Source organism: Gopherus evgoodei, chromosome 14, assembly GCF_007399415.2.
Source record: "Gopherus evgoodei ecotype Sinaloan lineage chromosome 14, rGopEvg1_v1.p, whole genome shotgun sequence".
Lineage (NCBI taxonomy): Eukaryota > Metazoa > Chordata > Testudines > Testudinidae > Gopherus > Gopherus evgoodei.
In genome coordinates, this window is record NC_044335.1 from 8,427,748 (window position 1) to 8,450,716 (window position 22,969).

General features: G+C 43.6%; 1 protein-coding gene across 1 annotated transcript in view; it reads left to right on the plus strand.

The window, feature by feature from the left end:
- Positions 1-1,666: 1,666 nt before the first annotated feature.
- The window catches only part of CABLES2 (Cdk5 and Abl enzyme substrate 2), a 36,976-nt gene continuing 15,673 nt past the window's right edge, over positions 1,667-22,969 (plus strand). Inside the window, exon 1 of the mRNA XM_030533383.1 lies at positions 1,667-1,772. The gene's annotated coding sequence lies outside the window, so the exon portion shown is untranslated. The remainder of the gene's footprint in view (positions 1,773-22,969) is intronic.

Sequence of the window (22,969 nt, forward strand, 5' to 3'; positions counted from 1 at the left end):
ACTGATAGGTTAAATTGAAACAACGGAGGCTGCTGGAAGTCCCTCGGCCTGCGCCGCTTTCCACAGCTCCCTTTGGCCTGGGGGCAGCGAACCGCAGCCAGTGGGAGCCACAATCAGCTGAACCTGTGGACGGGGCAGGTAAACAAACCGACCCGGCCGCCAGGGGCTTTCCCTACACAAACGGCGACCCCAGTTTGAGAAACACTGCAATAGAACTACCCAAAAATAATTCCTAGACATCTTGTAAAAAATAAATAAATAAATAAACAGCCAACTTTGATTTTAAAATTTCCAGTGATGGAGAAAACATGTCAAACAAAATTATCAAAACCCCTGGAACCCAACTGGAGGCGGTAAAACTGTTTGAGCAGACTCTGCATTTGTTTCTGTCACCTGCCCTCAGTGCTGAAAGTGTTCTGATTAAAGCGTGTGTATCGTGTGGGGGGAGGCGGGCTATCATAGACTGGGGGCAGCAGCTTTGGTGAAACGGAGTTTAAAGTTCACTCCTCAACAACCCAGCTTGATTTTTTTTTAATTTATTTTTATTTATTTATTTATTTATTTATTTTTGTCCAGGTCTCTGACCCCTCAAAATCTCACCTACAGTACTGAGCACATCAAGGGACCTAGCTAATAAATAAATAAATAACATAACATACAAAAAATACTGATGCTTTTAAAGGACAGCAGGTATGTTAATGAATTAGCCCTTCAACTCCCTGCTGGGATAGGGGGCAGATTAGGATTATTGTTCCATGTGGGGGAAGCTCAGATACAGGGAGGGTAAGTGACTTGCATAAGGACCCACAGCCAGTCCTAGGCACAGCAGGTCCTATAGCCAAACTCTGCACAACACATCCCTCTGGCTCCGCATGGAGATGGTGCCCCTTGTGTGTCTGGCCCCGGGGGCAAGTTCCTTCTATGCTCCCCCCAGGGGTATGTCCGCTTGTACCTCCACCCCCAGGGGTGGACCCCCGCCCCTGGGGAGGTGTCCCTTTGTCCCCCAGGCCTGGGGAGTGTCTCCTTGTGCCCCCGCCCCTAGGGCCGCTGTCCCTTGTTCCTCCCCCATTGTGCGCCCTGCGCTGTTGCCGGCTTTAGGACCCAGTAGAGCCCACAGGGCCGGTGGGGCGGGCTGGAAGATGGGACGGGGGGGGGGGCAGGCCGAGCCAATGAGCGCACGCCTCGGCCCGTTCCTCATTTGCATACCGGCGCGAAGCGGCCAATGGGGCGGCGGCTGGCTGGCTGAGGCGGCCGCACAGCCAGCGGCGGTGGAGGAGGATGGCGGCTGCCGCGGCGTGCGGCTCTCCCGCCAGCCGGCCGCCCCGGGAGCAGCCCCCGCCGCGGAAGCGGGGCGACTCCCGGCGCAGGCAGGCCGCCCTCTACTTCCTCAACAACATCTCCCTGGACGGGCGCCCCCCCGGCCTGGCCCCGCAGAAGCCGCCGCCCCCCTCGGCCCCGCGGGAGGAGGCGGCGGCGGCAGAGCCGGCCGGAGCCCTCAGCCGGCTCCTTCCCGCCCCGCTGCCGCCCAGCGGGGCCCCCCCGGCCCACGCCGCGGGGGCCAAGGGCGAGGCGGAGCCGGCCCGGCTGGCCGCCTTCCTGCCCCAGCTGCTCCTGGGCGGCCAGCTCGGGCCCCCGCCCCCCACGCCGCCCGCCCCGCAGGGGCCCCCCAAGCCGGGCGCTGGGCCCCCGGTGCTGCTCAGCCCCACGCAGCTCGTCCCAGGAGGAGGCGGCGGTGGCGGCGGCGGATTCACGCTGGAGGTGCAGCGGCAAAGGTGAGCGCGCGGGGGGTCCCGGACGCCTGGGTCCGCCCCTCTCCCGGGGTGGGGGTGGCCGTGTCCCCTCCGCGCTCGCCTGCCCTGGGCAGAGCGTTGGAGCAGGCAGGGCCCCTCTGGGTCTCTGCTCTGGGCTGAGACCCATCAGGGGCTCTTCATTCCCCCGAAGGAGAATGTGGGGTGAGCCCCTAGCCCCAGGCCGCCGCGGCCAAGGCATGGGCCTGGGAGAATCCAGTCCCGAAGGGGGGCTTAGCTGCGACCCTTTCCCCCGGGTCCTCCTCACCCCGTGGACTAGTCTCTAGCCTGAGAGCAAGCAGGGAATGTCAGTGCTATGGAAAGCATGGGATGAGGGGGCTGAGAGCCAGCCTGGGAAAGTGGGGAGTGCGGGGGGGGGCAGAGATGTTGCAGGGGGCGCCAAGGGTAAAGCTGCTTCCTGTGCTGGTATTAGCCCCTGGATTGCATCCACCTGTCTTTTGTTGAGGTTCGTTAAGAGAAAGCCCTTAGCTGGGTGGCCTATCTTTATAACAGCGAGAGGAAGTGTGTTGGGGGGGGGGTTCGTTCGGTTCAGTACTACTAATCCCTTTGTACTCCTGCAAGTTTATTTTTATGCGAGTGGGAGCCTGTTTCCCTTTCTGTCTTTCTTCATCAGAGCCAGTCAGTGAACTTTAGGGGGTTCCTCATCAGCCTGAGATCTAGGAGGTCATTTTGACATCTATCTTCTTTAAGGCTGGGCACAACCAGCTGGTCTGTGTTTCTGTTTCTCTACTCGGCTCACTTGATATGTTGATACTAGCAGGCATGCTCCTTGCAGAAAACCTTTTCTTCCTTTGAGCCTTACAAAAGTCTGTAAGTGGCTAATGCTTGGTAGTTTGGTAGCATACTGATAAAGATGTAATGAGTGATCAGACTCTTAAAAAGCATTTTCGTGGGGAAAGGGGCTGTTTTGCAACATATTTCTGTCCGAAAACAAGGTTTGAAGTAATACAAATCCTGTACTGTATGGTATTTAGTGATCATAGGTTTTCAACTGTTCAGAAGCATGTTTTTTTCCTCCTCAGATCATGCTGATTCAATTAATTAAACACAACTTTGTGCCAGTGAATGTCCTAGCTAGAGCTGTAATTTGCTCCCCTTAATTTCAATTCTCTGTACCTTTTTTTTAAATTGTCTACTTCTTGTTTACACTATTGTTTCATGAGCAATATTAATCAATGGCTTGTATGCTGTAGGTGTCCTTGAGTGAACTTCAGAGATGGCTACATTGTGTTTCAGTGAAGAAATATGACTGGACTGTGTTTAGGAGAACTCTTACTGGTCTGAAATATGGATTATCTAATTATAGATTATCTAGTTAATGATTATTCTACTCATCTTGCTCACATAAATGGCCATACAGTGTTAACTGCCCCACTGAGTCTAGGGGCGGAAACAATAGTACAGAGAGAGATGAGTCCCTTAGTCATGGTCAGCGGTTTGCTAACTTCAGAAGTTGATTGCAGTGCTTAAATAGGAATATTGTTACTCAAGTTGTAATGCCAGGCAGCTTCTCCAATGCATCTGACCAATGTACTTGTTCAGTGCAGCTGAAAGTAATGGATATGTCCAGTGATCCATAGGACCCTGTTATCAGGACACATGAAGGCTCCAGCATCAATGAAGATAGAGTCCTTTTATGATGAGTGACTCATGTCAATTGTCCTGTCCTTTCTTTACTCCTCCACTCCCACTTTCCTATGTGCTTCTCACCCCCATAAAATAGTGACCGTTCCTGTCTCAGTTCCCTTAGGAAGAGGGAGAGAAGGCCCAACTGTAATGTTTAGCTTTTTACACATTGCAGATTACTGTACAAAATATTGTTATTGCATAAGATCTAAAGAAACAGTGTTGCTCCGCAACATCTTCCTGCACAGCAGACCTGTATACCAAGGGTATACCATGTATGGTCCACAAAGTCTTTATATGCAGGCCCAGGCTACCCGCTCTGTTAGCGATCTGGAAACAACAGTGTTGATCAACAGTATTTTTTTTTCTTGCAGGTGCACATTAATAACAAGCAGTTCTTCTTCATTTTTCAAGGAAGATTTAAGTAATAGGAGATGTTTTGGTTGTGTGCACTTCCTTTTGACTTTTTTAAAATCATAATTAAATCTCTTGAGGGAAATTTCCGTCTGGATCTCTGCTTTTATAAGCACTAAAGTTCCCCTACACTTTGCAGGTATAGACACCTATGTACTTGTAGGTATCTTGCATGCTAATGACACAGAGGCAAAATCGTGTGCATGAAGTTTCACATATGTACACCAATGGAGGCTGAAGAAATATAACTGGATATGTAAACTAACTGTTCAGTGTGACTCTTCCTCTTCATGTGCCAAGTTAATTATAAGGAACTAACGCAATATGTATTTCACAAACAACCATGTGACTTTATAGTATGTAAACATTCCTTTCCTTATCACATCTCCCTCCTCTTGTCTGAGGTCATTTCTCCCTATTCAGTATCTAATTTAGATGGTAATCTTCTTAGGTCAGTGACTGGTCACATTTTTTGTCTGTACGGCACCGTGCACATCTATGGTGCTGTAATAAATAACTAGGTTCAGTCTTGGGAAGTAGTCCATGTGTCTGCAAAGGGTAAACATTTCTGCTCTGTATTTTCAGTGGAACAGGTTCCTATTATCCATATAGAGTTTTGGGGTTTTTTTTAATTCCATCATATGCACCAGCCACTGTATCCTCTGTATAATATGGAACAGAAAATGTTTCACAATAGCTGCATGTTTTTCTGTCATCCCAAATCTTGTACAAAACAATGGGGAAAACAATTGTCATTTTAGCGGGACTCTGGAATTTAAATAGTAGATATTCAATTTTTGCTATATGGTGGTGCTCACTCAAATGGATTGAACTATTTGTGTCATGTAAATAAGCTCCAAATCGATGTATTCATAACATATCCAATGCCCCTGTAATACTGTGGCACAGCTATTGATTCGATGGCACGGACACTCATATAATTACAGGGAACATTCTAAATTTATTTGTACAGTGTTGTTAACTAGGATGTGGCTTCACTGAAGAACTTGTAATGTTTGGATGCTATTGGGAAGAGCCAAGATAAGAACATAAGAGCCATACTGGGTCAGACCAAAGGTCCATCTAGCCTAGTATCCTGTCTTCCAACAGTGGCCAATGCCAGGTACTTCAGAGGGAATGAACAGAACGGGTAATCCTTGAGTGATCCATCTCCTGTTGCCCATTCCCAGCTTCTGGCACACAGAAGGTAGCTGACATGTCTGGTCAGTATAGACCAGGGCAAATCATGATTACCCTGTACTAGGTGGAGGGTTTAATGATTATTTGACTAGCGTTATGCTGAACACAGTTTGCTCAGGTCCAACGTGACTGGTCAGTGACGTGATGCACAGTTGTCTAGTAAAGACAAGCCCGAAGGGTGGAAAGTTCCAACACATATCCCTTATTAATATTTAGCCTGAGAGAATATGCTAACAGCGCTTGCTTTTTTGAGCTGCTTTATAAATCTCAATACCCAATTTTAAAATGCTGCTGGCTATACACTGTACATTTAAAAGAAAGCTTGAAGGTGGAAAGCCTATGTCTTTTGTGCATATGTTCTGGTTGAATATCTAAAATTACAAACATGGTTTTTTACCACCTTTTTCTGCCTGTCATCCCTCCTCCCTCTCTCCTTCTCCATCTTACTCTGTTCTTTTGTTCTTTCAAAGAATAAGGTTAACAAAGGAGGAAGGAGGTGAATAAGGAACAGAGCAGCATTGCCAGTTTTTAATGAATTTCTGCACCTGGGCCTGAAATTGGCTATTTTCAGAGCCCTCAGTTATCTGATTCCATGGCAAACTGTGCCAAGTTATGAAAGCGTGAAGAATGAGAGCAACAGCTATACATGACATTGTTTATTTTGCAGTTGTGAGGTTTTGGTATGGCACTAATGCAGGGAATAACAGTGAAATACATCTCCTGTGCATTTAGTTTGGCCTGCAAACAAATATGTGGCCGGATCAGAACCTCAGTAGTCACAATGCCATTTCACATTTTGCATGCAGTCACTTACTCCCCCAAGTTAAGCTGTTTTTGGCTTAGCAATTGGGGGAACTGTTCATAATGTTGGTTTCTAATAAATCAGAAATATCTTAAATTGATCATCTTTATAGGTGAGTGATATTACAATATGATTTATTGTTGAGGCTGACATTTTTTTAAATAGCTGCTATTAATTGTGTGTCATGTTGATATAGTCATTGTCAAATTGATTCAGTATGTAAAGGGGGAGAAATATCCCACCAAGCAGCTACATCTGTGACTGTTGATGTCATGCTTTGCAGCACCATCATTCGTACTTGAAGAAACATTTTATCTTTAAGCCATTTCTGCAAACATACATGTTTGATCCATATGGCTGGAGCAACATTTTGTTATCAAACATTTTTCAAAAGATATGTTATGAGGTCATTGCTGAGACTCAAGCAGATCGTAAAATCATAATATAGACACTTTCTATGCCATTTAGTTTTAATTTTGTAAAGTGCACTGCACTCTCAGTACTTTATAAGAAGCAGAAGATACGAAACAAAGAACGAAGTCCCAAGCTTTTGAAGAGCTTGCAGTCTGCAGGCGCAAGTACAATAGTGGCATGTGTTTTGTAGAGCTGAAATGAATAAATTCACAATTTACACTTTGTTCGTTTGTCTAAATGTTAGCCAGGCATTAGCCTAGTCACTGTTTAGCAAGTGCCATTTTCATGCACATAACTTGTACCTGCCTACTTTGCAGCAGCAAACGAATTGCGAGTGTAAAGGTCAACGTTTGCATGGCTAGCTTCTGTTGTGCCCACCAATCATCCTAATATTCATGTTCACAATTCACCAAACAAAACAACAACAAACCCACTGTAACATATGCCCATAAAAGAGGGGCTGGTCTGCAGAAAAAAATGTGCCTTGATGTACTCTGCGCTCTGGCCAAAGAGTCCGTAGGCAGAATTTCCATTGTGACTGACCTATGAGATCATTTGGCATCATCTTCTAAAGGAGACCAGCAGCTTTTAAAAATATCTTTTAAGATCCCAATCAAGGGAAATCTGTGTGTAGACTTAATTATACTTGCAATTGTTCTTATCTTCGTGCAATTGCTGTAATTTTTCAAAGCAATTAATTGCTTGTGAAATTGTCATTGACAAGTGGATTAGAATCAAGTATATGCTAAAAAAAGACACAGCAGTGCCTTTTCTATCATTTTTACCCCGCCTGCCTGCCTGTAACTCACTCATGCCAGCTTGCATCATCCCTGTTCTGGAGAAACCACTGCTAGAGGCGAAACCAATACAAGTGAAATCCTTGCTCTTTTCTGAGACAGTAAAAAAATGAATGCTGCCAATTGAGATGTACTCATGAGCAATATTAATATAAACACTTACAACAAAAAATGGGAGTGTTCTCGTCCCAACTTCTTAGCAAAAACATGCCAGCAGATTCTGTAGCAAGGTCTCATATAACCAGGACTTCATTATTTTCACGGTAGTGTACCATAATTATGCTTTCTGAAATACCATACATTATAGCTGTCCAATATATATGTAGTGATGCAGTATTCATGGGGAGGTTAATAGCTTACTTGAGAACTTACAGCAGTCAGTGATTTTTTTTTTCCAGTGTTCTTTTCCCCCCCCCCCCCAGCAAACTAGTGAGGTTTCATCCTCTAGCTTTGAAATCTATTTGGGATCTCTGTTTAATTTTTAAACAAAATCTATGCAATTCACCTTTTAAAAGAATATCTTTTTTCCCCAAAACTGAGGTAGTGAACTAGTGTTTTCCCTCAGGTTTTGGAACTCAGAGTTCAGAGAGCTCACGGTGTGCAACAGCTGTACCATTTCTGAGAGCTGTGAGTGTGTGTGATGAGTCAATGTTTAGACTGTAAGATGCTTTTTACCATAACAAGTCTTAGAGCAGGAGTCTCTCATCTCAATAACTGCAGATAAGTGGACTGTTCAAACTTACAGCTGCTTAGCTGATTGAACTGATGGCCATTCTACTGTGTCTGTATTTGAATTGCATGCCCCAATGCTGCTGTATACTGTTGACATAGGATTAGGGAAGTTATCGTGGACGATAATAGAACCAGTCCATGTGAAGTGTTAGCTTAATGGCACTGGGATGTGTATTTCCATTTGTTGCAAGCTATTCGCTAACGGGGATGAGGCAGGTAGTGCAGGTTATTTACCACCGGTTCAGAGAGCTCCTTCAAACTACAGAGAGAAATTGGCTCTCTAACATTTTTTGCAGTAAGAGCAGCAGCTAGCCAGTGACTGACTGTTTTGTAGCTCTGTACATTCCCCTGAATAAATGGCTTTGTTTGGTTAGCTGGAATAAAACTTCAGTATCTACCCTGTATATCTTTCCCAAATAGTTAAAGCTGTGAAATTGTAAAGGTAAGCATGCCTGGAGATGCCTGTGATCCTTCATAGAAATATTTTGGCTCTGTGGTTTATTCAGAATTTAAAAATGCTTAGTACTCAGTCACACAAGCAAACATAATGAAATTTAGATTGTGTAACAAACATGAAGTAGTTCTGATAAAGCAGATAACTACATACTGATTGCCCTGAGCTAAAAACATTCTGACATTCTTCAAATGTAGAGCTCTTAAACACCTACATAGCTAATCTTTGGCTTCTGGCTATTGTGTTTATGATTTATTATAAATTTACCTTCAGAAAGCAGACGTTAAATTGAAGTCTTTAATTGTAACCTTGTAAGCAAAGTAATTATATTAGAGGGACACTCATCCCGCAAATCTGTGCCCTTAAAAAAATTATAGGGTACACTCAGAAGTGGATTAAGATTTATTATGGCCCTGTGCACACAAAAAAAGTGGGCCCCCCACACTCTGGGGGGCTCAGGGGTGCCAAACCAGAGAGGTTGGTGGGGCCATGCCTCCCCATACTTGAGGTGGGAGGGCCACTCCCCCCACTTTTTAACATGTGCATAGTAGCATAAGGCAGAATGGCCGTGGCGCAGTTTGGGACAGGGGGAGGCATAGGGGTGTTGCCTCCCAAACTGCAAGCCTTGAGCCAGAGGTGACAGGAGGAGGGGTGCCACACATGGTTGGGCACTGCCTTGGGCACTGTCAGGGTTCCTTCCCCACTCTAAACTCTAGGGTACAGATGTGGGGACCCACATGAAAGACCCCCTAAGTTTATTTCTACCAGGTTAGCTTAAAAACTTCCCCAAGGCACAAATTCCTTCCTTGCCCTTAATATTGCTGCCACCACCAAGTGATTTAAACATTTAGGGAGGGCCACTTGGAGCCCTACCTCCCCCAAAATATCCTCCCAAGTCCCTACACCCCATTTCCTGGGTAGGCTTGAGAGTAATACCCTAACAATTGGTTACAAAGTGAGAACATATCAAACCCCCTGGGTCTTTAGGACACTGAAAAACAATAAGGTTCTTAAAAGAAGTCTATTTAAACATAAATACATAAATAAATCCCCTCTCTAAAATCAGGATGGAAGATATCTTTACAGGGTAACAAAAAGATTCAAAACACAGAGGATTTCCCCTCTAGGCAAAACTTTAAAGTTACAAAAGCAGGGATAAACCTCCCTCTTAACATAGGGAAAATTCACAAGCTAAAACAAAAGATAATTTAATGCATTTCCTTGCTATTACTTACTATTTCTGTAATATTAGATGCTTAGTTCAGATATGGCTTAGGGCAGTAGGTCTCAAACTTTTTTTACTCGCGACCCCTTTCACATTGCAAGCCTCTGACTGCGACCCCGCCCCCCCAATAAATTAAACATTCTTTTTAATATATTTAACACCATTATAAATGCTGGTGGCAAGCGGAGTTTGGGGTGGAGGTTGACAGCTCGTGACCCCTCATGTAATGACCTTGTGACCCCTGAGGGGTCCCAAACCCCAGTTTGAGAACCTCTGGCTTAGGAAGATGTATTTTCTCTGCCCTGGCTCCTCACTGACTGGGAGAGAACAAAGGAACACGATAACAAAAACCTTTCCCCCACAGATTTGAAAGTATCTTCTTCCCTTATTGGTCCTTTTGGTCAGGTGCCAACCAGGTTATCTGAGCTTCTTGACTCTTTTTATAGGGTAAGTAGGGATTTTATGCTACCCTTAGCTGTATGTTTATGACAGACACAAAGCCCAGGTGGCAGTAGGAGCAGCCTTGGAGCTGGGTGCAGGCACTGAGTGAGCCTGGGGAGAGTTTAGCAGCTGCTGAGGCTGGGCCAGGAGCAATAGGAGCTGCACTGGAGGAGCCCTTCCTGCCTGGCTCATCATTGCCTGTAATCCTCCCAGGGCTCCTCGCTGCCTCCCAGCCGGGGCAGGGTCCTCTCCCTGCAGAGCGTGTCAGCAGGCCTGAAGGAGGGGGCAGGAAGCCAGACTGGATCCCCTGCCCTTGGATCCCAAAAGCAGCAGCATGCCCCGGAGAGTGAGGACACAGGCTGAGGGCTGCTCTCAGGCACTCTGGCCCCCACTGAGGGTAGGCAGGGGATCTGGGGCTCTTCACAGTGGGCTGGGCTCCCTCGGCAGCTCTGACCACTGCCTGGCTCTGGTTTCCAGCCTGGCTGGGGCGTGGCCACAATTCTGGCACTGGTGGGTCCCCCTTGCACACTTCTACCCAGGTTCCGGCGCTCCCATGGGGGCTCCCAAATTGGACAGGGCCCATGCATTAGTCTGCCATTGGGTGTGCTGGTAACAATCCCTATATTTAGGTTGCCTAACACTTTTCATTATTAAAGATTTTGGTAATCTTTTCCTGGGAAGTTCTAACACATTCATTGTTTTCAGCAGGCCTTCAAAATCCAGCCGGCGGGGAGGGGAGAGGCTGTGAGCTAGAGAAGTGCTTTTTCTTTATCCTGTGAAATTCCATTCAGGTTTGGGTGAGAGGCAAATTTGTGTTTTAAAACAACGCTTGTGTTCCTCTAGAAAGCTTTAACAGCAAGCCAAGGTGATAACTGAGCCTAACATTCTACGGCCTGGCTCACACTGCTGCCAAAGCAGTAGCGCACATTTCATTGGGAGCTGCTAGCACAGTAGTAGGGGAAGAGGGTTGGACTGGACGCACCCCTCCTCAGACCTAGCAGTGGTCATAGCAGCCCTTTTCCATCTCTGGGAAAGCAAAGCTGCTAGTGGACATGGATAGTCCTGTGGCTTAAGTGGTAGAAGTCTATGGGCTTGTCTTCACTACGGGGGTAAGTCAACCTAAGATACGCTACTCTAGTTAAGTGAATAAGGTAATTGGAGTCGACGTGACTTAGGTCGACTTACCCCATGTCTTCACTGCACTACGTCAATGGGAGACGCTGTCCAGTTGACTTCCCTTATTAGAGCTAGAGTACTGGGGTTGAGCTAAGAGAGACCTCTGCTGTTGATTTAGTGGGTCTTCACCAGACCCACTAAATTGATCCCTGCTGCAGCAGTGTCAAACTCCCCCATAGTGAAGACCAGTCCTCAGCTGCAGGATTCAGAGTTCAAATGCTGCTTATGCTGCATGTTGAGGAGATTGTTACAATTGTGTATAACCTTGTTTTTGTTCATTTTCCTTCATTTAAAAAAAAAACAACCTAGGAAATTTGCATTCAGAACAAGGTAGAAGAATATTTAGGTTGAAAAGAAGGTCAAGTATTTGGAAGTTGGGGAAATGTCAGAAGTACAGTTGCCATGCAACCTTAATCCTAAATAACATCCTTTTAACATAGTTTTTTAATGTAACATATACATCAAGCATTATTCTCAACATATCCCACACTGAGGCCATAAATTGGTTGTTTTATTTCTAAATGTAATCTGTATTTGTCACATTATTGGGGTCACTCAAGATGCAAATGTGTCCTATGCTTTTTGTATGGACAGACCTACATAGATGCCAGTGTGGGGTGAAATGGGGTTTGGAGAGAAGGTTCTAACATTGTCTTTCATCCAATGCTGTTCAGAGGAATCAGTGCAATCTAAATAGCCTTTGTAAAGCAAATTTTTGCAAGAGCACCAATGCCCAGAGTTAGCCTGAGGAAATACTGGCTCCCAGCAGTCTTTCTAGGTGCTAGCAGGTAAAAGGTGACATCTGGACTTGAGTTTGAAAAGAACTACGGTTGGTGGTGAGTCTAGAACCTTGTGTTTGTGTGGATCTAGAGCAGCATTTCTCAACTTGGGGTCCATGGACCCCAGGAAGTCCCCGAGAGGACTCTAGAGGGTCTTCAGTACCTGCTGATCAACTCCTCCCCCTTCCTCTATCTTCTGGAGGCTACTGAAGTCAAACCGTGAGATTTTAGGCGCTTGAAGTCTGGCAGCACAGCATGTGGCAACTACACACCCACCCTCCCCGCAGCCAGAGAGAGGTGCCGGTCACTTTTTGGAGCGGCCTGAGGTAAGCGCCACCCGGCCAGAGCCTAAATGCCTCCTGCACCCCAGCCCAGAGTCTGCACCCAAATTCCCTCCCAAAGCCCATACCCCTTCCTGCTCCAGCCTGGTGAAAGTGAGTGAGGATGAGCAAGCAACTGAGAGAGGGGTGATGGAGTAAGCGGGGGGGGGAGGAGGGTTTGGAAGAAGTGGGATGGGGCCTTGGCAGAAGAAGCAGAGTGGGGGCGGGGCTTGGTGTCCCCAAAAAATTAAAATAAAAATGGGGGTCCTCATGTTAAAGTTTTGAGAACTGCTGGTCTAGTGGTAGAGGATATTGATTTGATGGAAAGATGGTGGGGTTGTGTATAAAATGACTAGAATGAAACCTCTTTACAAACGTGTTATGTACAAGTACCTTTCTCAGTCAAATGCTTGGAGATGCTGCAGTTCTACTGTATTGGGTGCTTTTATTTTAATGAGACATGTGAATGAGCAACCACTTATTCTACCGGCGGAGTGCAAGTTGGCTTTCACAGTAGGGTATGCATATGAGTTGTCTCTGATAATCAAAACAAATATCCATTCTGGCAAATATGCATTTCACTAAAATAGAATATACTTTCTTTGTATTTCATTTCCTGTCACTGCCAACTGACCACAAGACTTTCCCCGTATAACTGACTTGCTGCTGCTTGTTTTAGTCAAGATGCCTCAATCCTGTGTCTTTGACACAAACTGAATGGATTGTACAGTAGAGGAGGAGTCAGCCTGATGAGAATTTTCAGTTATGCATAATATGGAAATTAACAGAAATGGAAGAGGAAAAGCAGAAAAAGCACACAGCATTTTTTAATGGAGTTTTAGTGATAGGTTGTGTATCCCGAGCGTGTGATGGTGGCTCTCTGAGGAATAGTTAAAAGAACAGGAGTACTTGTGGCACCTTGAAGACTAACACATTTATTTGAGCATAAGCTTTCGTGAGCTAAAACCCACTTCAAAAAATGCATGCAGTGGAAAATACAGTAGGAAGGGGGGTGTGTGTGTGTATACACACAGGGTTTGGCAACACCCATATTTTCCGTGTCCTCTAACTATAAGGATAGTAATCAGTTAAGGTGGGCTATAATCAGCAGGAGGGAGGAAAAAAAACTTGTAGTGATATGGGGAGGGCTTTGCATGGGGAAAGAGGTTTTACTTTGTGTAATGATTAATTTGCAAATTAAGTTAGACTTGAATAAAGACTGGGAGTAGATGGGTCATTACACAAAGTAAAACCTATTTCCCCATGCTAATTTTTCCCCTACTGTTACTCTCACCTTCTTGTCAACTGTTGAAATGGGCCATCCTGATTATCACTACAAACTTTTTTTTTTCTCCTGCTAGTCTTGTACATTTCTATCCCCTTCACCCACTTCTAGAATACACAGAGCAAAGGACAGCTCTACCTCATATAACCAAGCAACAACTGGAAGTATCCAGGGGGCTCTTGGAGGTCTGGAGGTGGGGTTGCCACTGATAATGGAATCCAGCTCCGTAGAGAAGCAGCAGGTCTTTGGCACAGCACCAGAGTGACGTTTGACTCCCTTGCCTTCTGGTATGCCTGCCTCAGCTCCTTTATCTTCGCATCGCACTGATGTGTGTCCCATTTGTAGCCCTTATCCAGCATGCCACAAGAAATCCGACTGTAGGTATCCAAGTTCCTGCGGCTGGAGCGGAGCTGGGTCTGCACAGCCTCCTCTCCCCACAGGACCAGCAGATCCAACAACTCAGGTGTGCTCCAAGTGGGAGAGCATTTGCTGCATGGAGCTGCTGTGGCCAGCTGGGAAGATGCTATGTGGGCTGTCGGTGCCGAGGAAACGGGAAGTGGAATTTCAAAAATTCCCAGGTCTTTAAAGGGGAAAGGGCAGATGCCTGTGTACTTGGGTGCAGGGCAATGGAGTTCAAACCACTGACCAGAGCCTCTAGTCAGGATGAACATTGTGGGACACCTCCTGGAGGCCATTTACAGTGACATAACCAAGCGCAGTGTCTATACTAACACTTTATCAATATAACTTTTCTGCAAAAAGCTCTATGCCTCTCATCAAGGTGGTTTTATTTTGTCGGCAAAGTAGGAGAGTTTTCTTGGCGGAAGGAGCATTGTAGGGTGTATACCTCCACTGTTTTGTCTACAAAACTCTGTAGTGTAGACAAGGCATTATTCTGTGCCAATGCTGAATACAAAGGAGCTCTTCTCCAACAGAATTAATGTTGGTCCTAGTGACCTTGACTCCACTGCTCCTGCTTTTGAAGTGCTACAGTATGTGTGAGAGCCCATACACACAGAAACAATTCTCTTACTGCTTAGCTCAGGAGGGAGACTGTAGGGAGGGGAAACTATTCTTTCCTTTATTTCCCCCCCCCCCACTATAGTATCGGACTTGTTTCCCCCTTTTCTTTCTTGCTGTCTTCCCCTCTGCACAGGAGAAGCTCTATGAAACTGGCAAGGATCCTATTTCATGTCTAAATTCTAGTAGCGCTTGGGGACTCATAGTACTAGCTGCTGTACAATCTGTTTTGCTCTTCTACTGCTGTGGGAAACACTCTGTATATCAGGAGAGGTGCAAGCATGAACATCTCCCTGACATTCCGATGAGCCTATGCTAAACTGAAGATTGTATAACCTTTTCCCCGGTAAATATTTTGTAAAGATGTAACCTTGTTTAACAACATAAAGCAAACATTAACTCCTCACAGGCTTTCAGAAAAAGAATAAACACAACATTTGTATAAAACAAAAGATACAGCAGTAAAAAGCAGCATGAGAAGAGTTGAGGAAATATTTAGATATCACCAAGGATGCTGAAGCAGCTGCTAAAAAGGGTGGTAGTAAATCAACTCAGCAGGGTTCTAACTGGCAAGTTCACTCCAGCTGGAGGGCCTGTTAAGGAAAGACCCTAACAGAAAACATGAACAGTGTGTGATGGACAGAGCACTTCTAAGAAGTGCTAACCAGCACTACAGGAAGCTATTGCTGCTTTTTGACAAAGAAATCAAACACCCAGAACTAGACCTTTTAACATCTTGCATCACAAACAAAGAAATGGAAGATGCAGTAAGTTTTAACGCTGAAGGTGAGGACCAAGTCACTGGGGAAATGACAGTGTGATATGATCATTGATAAAATCACTGAATTTTCCAAGCAACTGTGGAACCAAGGAGAGCCTCAAGAACAATGGAAAAATGGCTGTATATTCAAAATACTAAAGCAGGGTGACCTAAGTGACTTCGGTATCTGGCAAGATATTGTACTCCCTTTCAATGATAGGCAGAGGCTTCTGCAGAATCAAGGAAGCAGTTGAGGCAAAACGAAGGGAAGAGCAGGCTGGATTTGCACCCGGAAGATCATGTCTCAACCACATTTTCACCCTAAGAATAATCATTGAAGGAGAGCATCAAGTGGTAAAACCCACTCCTCATAAACTTCATAGATTTTTAAGAAAGCATTTGACAGCCTCCATTGCTGTTCACTCTGGCACATCTGTATTATGGTATGCCAGCAGAAATAATTATCATCATCAAGTCTTCATATCAAGATGCAGCATGCACAGTTAAAGTGAACACAGACTTGAGGAAATGGTTTAACATGGACACGTGTCAAACAAGGATGCATTCTTTCCTCTCCTGTTCGGGCTTTGCCATTGATGTCATTATGAGAACAAGTGTAGATGGATCCAACATGGCCATGGTTTAACAGAATCAATTTTTTTTTTTTAGTATACTTCTGCTGATATAACTCTCTAAGTGACTGTTCAACCAACATGCAAATAAAGACTGAACAGCATTGCAAGAAAGATGAGGTTAATAATCGGTTACAAAAAAACAAATCCAGTGAGATCCCAGCAACTCCCAACTCAATTGAGACAGTACATTGGAAGGTAAAGGAATACAGGAGGTGAATCAATTCACATACCTTGGCGGTAATATGCAACCAATGGGGATATCTGGAAGGAAATAATGTCATGAATTGTCAAGATGACAGCTGCATTCACCAGCTTAAACATGATTTTGTCATCAAACATCTACAGCTTAAAGAACAAACTATGAATCTTCAACGTAAATACACCCATTCTTAAAACGAGAGGGAATGGGCAGAGATATGTTCCTACTACTTTAAGAACAAGAGTTGAGTTTCCACTTTTTTGATCTGTTCTTAACTAGCTTCTTTTCACACCCCCAGAACCCCTTCCCTCCTTGCTCAGGTGAGTTAATCGTCTGCAGTGACTAACCCAATCCTTGCTCTTGCACTTAGAACAGTAGTAGCCATTCCATCTCTTCTTCCACCTCTTACTCTTTCATGGACAGAGTACTGGTCCGCTTGATCCCCATCTTTCCTTCCACACTGGGATTTGGTGGAAGCATCTTCTTCTGTTTTTCCACAACCTTTTGCTGGAGCTTTCCTTTGATCAGAGACACAACTGGGGAGCCCTTACTCCAAGCAAAGGTCCCAGCAGCAAAGGACCCAACTTAGAGGCTAACTGCAGCTGGTGTTCTCCTAACAACATAAGGTAAAGGCCGTCTCAGGTCCTATACTCATTCAGAAAAGGAGGGGATGCTCACTAATTGAAACTCAATGTCAAATTAAGGGTAGTATTTGTTTTACATAAACTCTTAAAAGGGTTTTCTATCCTTTAGTTGCTTTCTTGGCAAGGATACTTTATTTTATTGTAATAGGGAATCTACTCCTTTGCTCCTACCTGCTGTGGGTTTCTACCAGCCAGTTTCCCCTGGTATATAGCTCACAGATTTTATTTGCTTGAACTGAATTACTTTTCTTAAGAATGCTGTACTTGGTGTATAAAATGTTAGCTCAGAAAGGATTTTGGATGAAGTAACATGCACTGCTTGAGCTCCTGAATGTTAAATCTGTGTGGTATTTGTCTTTAAGGCAGTTGAAACATATCTGTAAATGCAGCAAAGAATCCTGTGGCATTCTTTGCTGCTTTTACAGATCCAGACTAACACGGCTACCCCTCTGATACTTGATATCTGTAAATGTGCTACAGTAGGTAGTTGTCTTTAAGACATCTTAGAAGTGAATTTTCTTTGTCTTTAAATTACTCATAGCACTGAGAGCTCTGGAAACCCCTCTAATTATAATCCTTTATATTCCAATTCATAAAGCTACAGGCCAGGAACTTCATCCTAGATAAATCTGCTTAGAACAGAATAAATCCATTTTAAATATGGTTTCATCAGGCAGAACCTGACAAGTGGTCAGCTCATCCATGTAATCCAAGGTTTCTTATAACAGAGCCTCTCTAATTCACACTATGATAATGGGTATGGGGGGGACATAAAAAACAAGTTAACAAATTGCAAAATGTTCTTACACTTATTTTGACAATGGTAGAAAGTGTTATGGTACTATAGTATACTCTGTAAAAATACATTGTTAAAAATAAACCATAACAGTAGTAAAACTGTTCTTTTAAACTCTGCTGATAGGTTCATGAATATCTAAAATAGAATCAGACTTAGCATAGAATGTAGTGAGGTGGTATTTTACTATTAAATCTCTGCACAACTTTTGTGTGTGCAAATTATGGTATATATGAATTAGTAAAACTCTGTGGTACCCTTATTCCATAGGAATATATCTTATTCAATGCCTTCGGTAGAAAAATCTTAACTCCTGTTAATGCAGCTAAACTGGAGTGAAGTCTCCTGTTTACACACTAGGGTGTATTGTTTGTAGTTCAGAGTGTGGGGTGGGATCTTCCTATGCTGTGTGTGTGTGTGTGTGTGTGTGTGTGTGTGTACTGCTTCTGATATCTCTTCCTGACCGTCTCAACTTCAAGACACTGCAATTGTGGGAAGCAAAGCTTTGTGATATTCAAGAATGGATAATATTCTGGACACCTCTTCAGTCTGCAGGCAAAGCACATCATCAAGTTCCTGAGTTTGGGAGTGACAGAGGAGGGTATTAATGCAAACACCTTTTTCATTTCTTGTCAAAATGCAATCTTTTAGAGTGGATCACCTAGACACATGCTCTCTCTCCATTCCTAACATTGAGTCAAATGGACTGGGATTAATTATTTTATTTAGGAAAAAATAAACTTCAGTTAAGTAAGCTTCCCCTGGTCCTAGAGTGAGGTTCCTCTTGGATGATTTTCAGGTCTAATGTGTCAAACAGCAAATAAAAACTCAGAGCAAGCCCAGCAAACTGAAGTATGGGCTAAGGACAGAAGCCAGAGGTTTGGAAGATTGAGCCAAGCAAATCTGACTAGAAATTCTTATTGTAGTGTCTGGGTTTTTGCTCCTAGCGCAGAAGTGGGCTGTCAGCAGATCTGATTTCCTGTGAATTATATGGTCCAAATTCAGACAATGAGTGTGAGGCCCTTCTCCTTTCATATACATCTAAACATCAGTGGACTTGGCCAGTTTTTCCCAGAGCAGTATGCTTCACCATCATAATGCTTCCTGTTATCCTGCACAGGCTTTGAAAGTGCACCTTCCAAGGTGGGATGGCTGCTTCATAACAGGTGGTTTTCCTCTTCTGGTTGGAGTTGAGCATGGCAAGTGGGACTTGCATTTGCTCCCCAGCCACCACTTGGACATGAATGCAAGTAGACAATCCAAAAGTGAGCCCAAGACCTTCTTGCTCCACCTTAGCATAACTAGTGATGGAGAATACCTTTTACTAAACACCCAAATAAATATGTTATGGAGACACTTAGACTGGTTGATTCTAACTAACATCTGTTGATGTTTTTAAAGACAATACAGTGGACTTAGTGCTACTCTCCTAAACATGCTGAATATATCACACACCCCAAAACCTTGAATCCTCCCATAAAGTTCAGAGCAATAAATACAGGTGCTGTCTCCAGGAAGCAGATATATTCTCGCTGTCCTTCATAATCCTGGAGAGTTAATTTTACAGACCTTCCTGGAATAAAGAACAAACTTTCCTTCCTGGTGCTCGCCTTCTAAGTGGGATTAATGCAGCCAAGCAAGGAGAACTTGTATTTGCATTTCCCCGTGGTACCCTACACTTTCACCAAGGTGGCTTTGCCCATGGATTCCTACACATAGGGATTCTGTCTACCTCTATTATTTGGCTAAACCAACCCCCTTTTGTGCAGCTATTCCCCTACCACCACCACACATGCATCTGCATGCACGCGCGCACAGAGATAGAATCAGCAATCCACATCTGTGAGAGTTTTGTTAGACATGGAGAAAACCAAAGTAATGGGGGGAGGAGCTAATAGTGTTTCCTCACATCCTGATGGGCTTGATGCTGTAGACCCAAGAGTTCTCAAACTTCATTGCACTGCGACCACTTTGACAATAAAAATTGCTACACAAGTAGGGACTGAAGCCTGAGCCTGCCCAGTGGGGTGGAGGAATAAAGCCAAAGCCCAAAGTCTTCAACCCCAGGTGGGGGGCCTGTAACCTGAGCCCTGCCACCCAAGGCTGAAGCCTTTGGGCTTTGCGCCCTGGGCGGTGGGGCTTGGGCTTCAGTTTTGGCCCCAGGTCCCAGCAAGTCTAACACCAGTGCTGGCAACCCCATTAACATGGGGTCGACACCCACTTTGGGGTCCTGACCCACAATTTGAGAACTGCTGCTGTAGACCCTGATACGTGAGTCCTGTGATGTTTCCTAAACTTAGGTCAGGGGCTGAATTCCAGATCTGAGAACGTTGCATCTTGCCTAATGGCCTTCTCTGCACACCAGGAATTGTTTGTTTTATGTGAACACCTGTCTATCTTGGATGATATTGCAGGCTGAAATACCGCTGCAGTGGCCATGCTTGTGGCTGTGATGGCTCCAAAATAACCATGAGTAGGATTGAAACTACTTTAAAAAGAACTATGCAAAGAAATGTTTTAAAACAACTTTAGTTTTGGCAGAGAACATTGGGGAGTACAGGTGATCCATTCCCTATCGATGTACCAAGTTTCTAGCCATAGAACACTACCAAAGACAGTTTCTAACCCTAATCAACTCACAAATGAGAAGATTTAACATTCTCTCCATTCTTGTATACAAGGAGCAGCTCAGATTTTTCAGCTGAGTGCTTGCTTGAGTTTTGCTCTTTCCAGAGAACACCTGAACAACTCCACTAAGAGAAATTAAAGATGTCAGATTTGCTTTCTAGTGAAAATGCCAAGTTCTGTATTGGAGAATGGCATTACATATTCCCTTAAGCCGTAACTAGTTGTTAATCACATTTGCTTTTGACAGTTGCTTTTGATGCCCTTTATTGCCAAGGGAGAAAAATGCAGACAGTAGTGTAGTTTGTCTTGGGCTTGTAAGTGACACACGCTTACAAAAAGTAGACAGGAATGGTAAATCTTTTTTTTTTTTTTTAACTGGGTTTCAGGAATGTATGAAGGCATTTATTTTTCTAATAATTTGGACAAAGTGGATGGATGCATTTTATAGTGAAATGCAAAATACTAATTGGAATTCTTACTACAGAAAATCATCTAATTTTAAAATCCTTATCCCAGGGCATCTTAATATATAGACGGAGCTGTTCCTGGAGACTTTCTCTTTGTATGGTTATTAAAAGTGACACTTAACTTTAAGTTTAGTAGGAAAAACTGGTAAGGGTTTAACTTAGAGGTGCAGATATTCTCATAAAGGGTCTTTTGCTTACCATGCAAACGGCAGATCTTGCATTTGCAGGAAAAGTACTGTATAGTTGCGACTTCTACATGATAATTATTTACTATTTAAACATGTTAGTCCAGTCACACTTTATAGGTAGCTCTGACAGTATCTTTAGAGAAGTTGAGAAAAGTAACTACAAGGGTGGGGAGGTGGAAATAAACATTTGTCATCTTAGCTATTATAAAAAGATTATCTAAAAAGTACATTTTTACTTCTAAAGTTAAGTGCCTAAAGGTAGACACCTAAAGCCATATTTGGATGTATAAATGGGATTCTAAAGTATGTGAAGGGAGGTTATATTATTTCTGTCTTTGGTACTGAGTCTGACAGCTACTGGAATACCACGTCCAGTTCTGGTATCCACAATTCAAGATAGATGTTGAGAAATTGGAGAGATTTCAGAGAAGAGCCACAAGAACGATTAAAGGATTGGAAAAAGACCTTTATAGCGATAGATTCAAGTAGCCAAACGTATTCATCTTAGCACACTGAAGGTTAAAAGGTGATTTTATTACAGTTGGTAAGTACCTAGATGGAGGCGTGGGGAATTGATAATGGGTTCTTCAGTCTAGCAGACAGAGGTATAACAAGATTCAATGGAAGATAGAGTGCACATTTTTAACAGTGAGGGTAATTAATCATTGAAACAATTTACCAAGGGCTGTGATGGCATTCCCATGACTGGCGATTTTAAAATCAAGATTGGATGTCTTTCTAAAACATATGCTGTAGTTTTTAATTTGGGAAAGTCCTATGGACTACAGTACAGGAGGTCAGACTAGATGACTACAGAGGTCCCTTCTGGCCTTATCTATGTATCTGTTTAGGCACCCAAATAATAAAGCAGGCTGACTTTTTTTTCGTCTTTCAGTTTTGACCTTTAGTCTTTTTTCCAGTTTATTTACCAATGTGTGTAGCTGCTTATTTAAGTGCTTGATGGAATTCCTAGAAGACTAACTGAAAATCCTTAGTCAATAAGAGCCAGCTGTGCAAGAAAATATCTAGCTTCTATAGTTCCAATTACAGAATTATTCTTGATAAAATAAAAACAATTGCTTCTTCTCATAGTTCTTAACGTAAACAGTGCTGTCATTTTGTTTCCCTATATCTCAGTGGATATTTGCTTATATTTTAAAGATATTGGTCTTTAAAATCTTACAAAAAAAAATTTTTTTAAACCAAAGCCCCCTTACTTGTCTAGTACAGTCTCTGAACTGGCTTCTGTTGATATTAGTCCAGTTATGATAGTGCATATTACAGAATTAACAGACATCTGTCAAGAAGAACAGAAGAAAAACTCTGGTATCTGAGTACATGGGGTGTTTATGGCTACCAAGACAAAGGGAGAAGATGTAGAATATGAACAGTTACAGTGAAGTACTATTACTTGGAGGTGGCTTCTTAGTGCCGATTGGGTCTGAACACATCATTCTTGTGGAGTATATAGCTTCAAAATCCTTGATCATATTTACATTTTCACTGATTAATGAATGATCTAAGCCTTTGACAATAGGAACCTGTTCCTCTGGGCAAGGTCCATTTCCCCCTACTAATGTGATAAACCATTAACATTACACCATCTCAGTGTCTTATGGATTCTTCTCTCCCCGCCCCGCCCCACCCCACCCCCGTCTTCCATTTTAGAATTTTACATGGATATGTAGTACCCCAAGCGTCCTCTTTAATAGCCCTTTCTATAGTTTTCTTAAGTCCTTCTGTTGCTTTTCATTGAGTCAGAACTCTTGTTTTTAAGAAGCCATTTTTAGTTTGTCTAAACTCATATCACAGGAAAAGTAATTAGTCCAATTTTCCGAATTGAGGAAAAGCACACAAGCTATGAGATAAGATTTATTTCCCCCCTCCTACCCCAGGTGAGGGATTTTTCCCACACCTCTCATTGAGTCTTTTAAACTTGTATTGCAAAGATTCCTGAAGAGTGGTAACTTGCAGGCAGGCTTTTCTGTTCTACAGAATATATTTTGATTAGAAACTATTTTGATTAGTCAAATGATCTCTTTGTTAAGAGAGCTGACTTCTTAAAAAGATGAAACTCTTTACTCAGTGTAAACTGCTTGCTTTGGGAACTCTAAGGTTCTTGGCCTCTTCAGAAGTTTAAAGATGCTGAGGTTTGAATA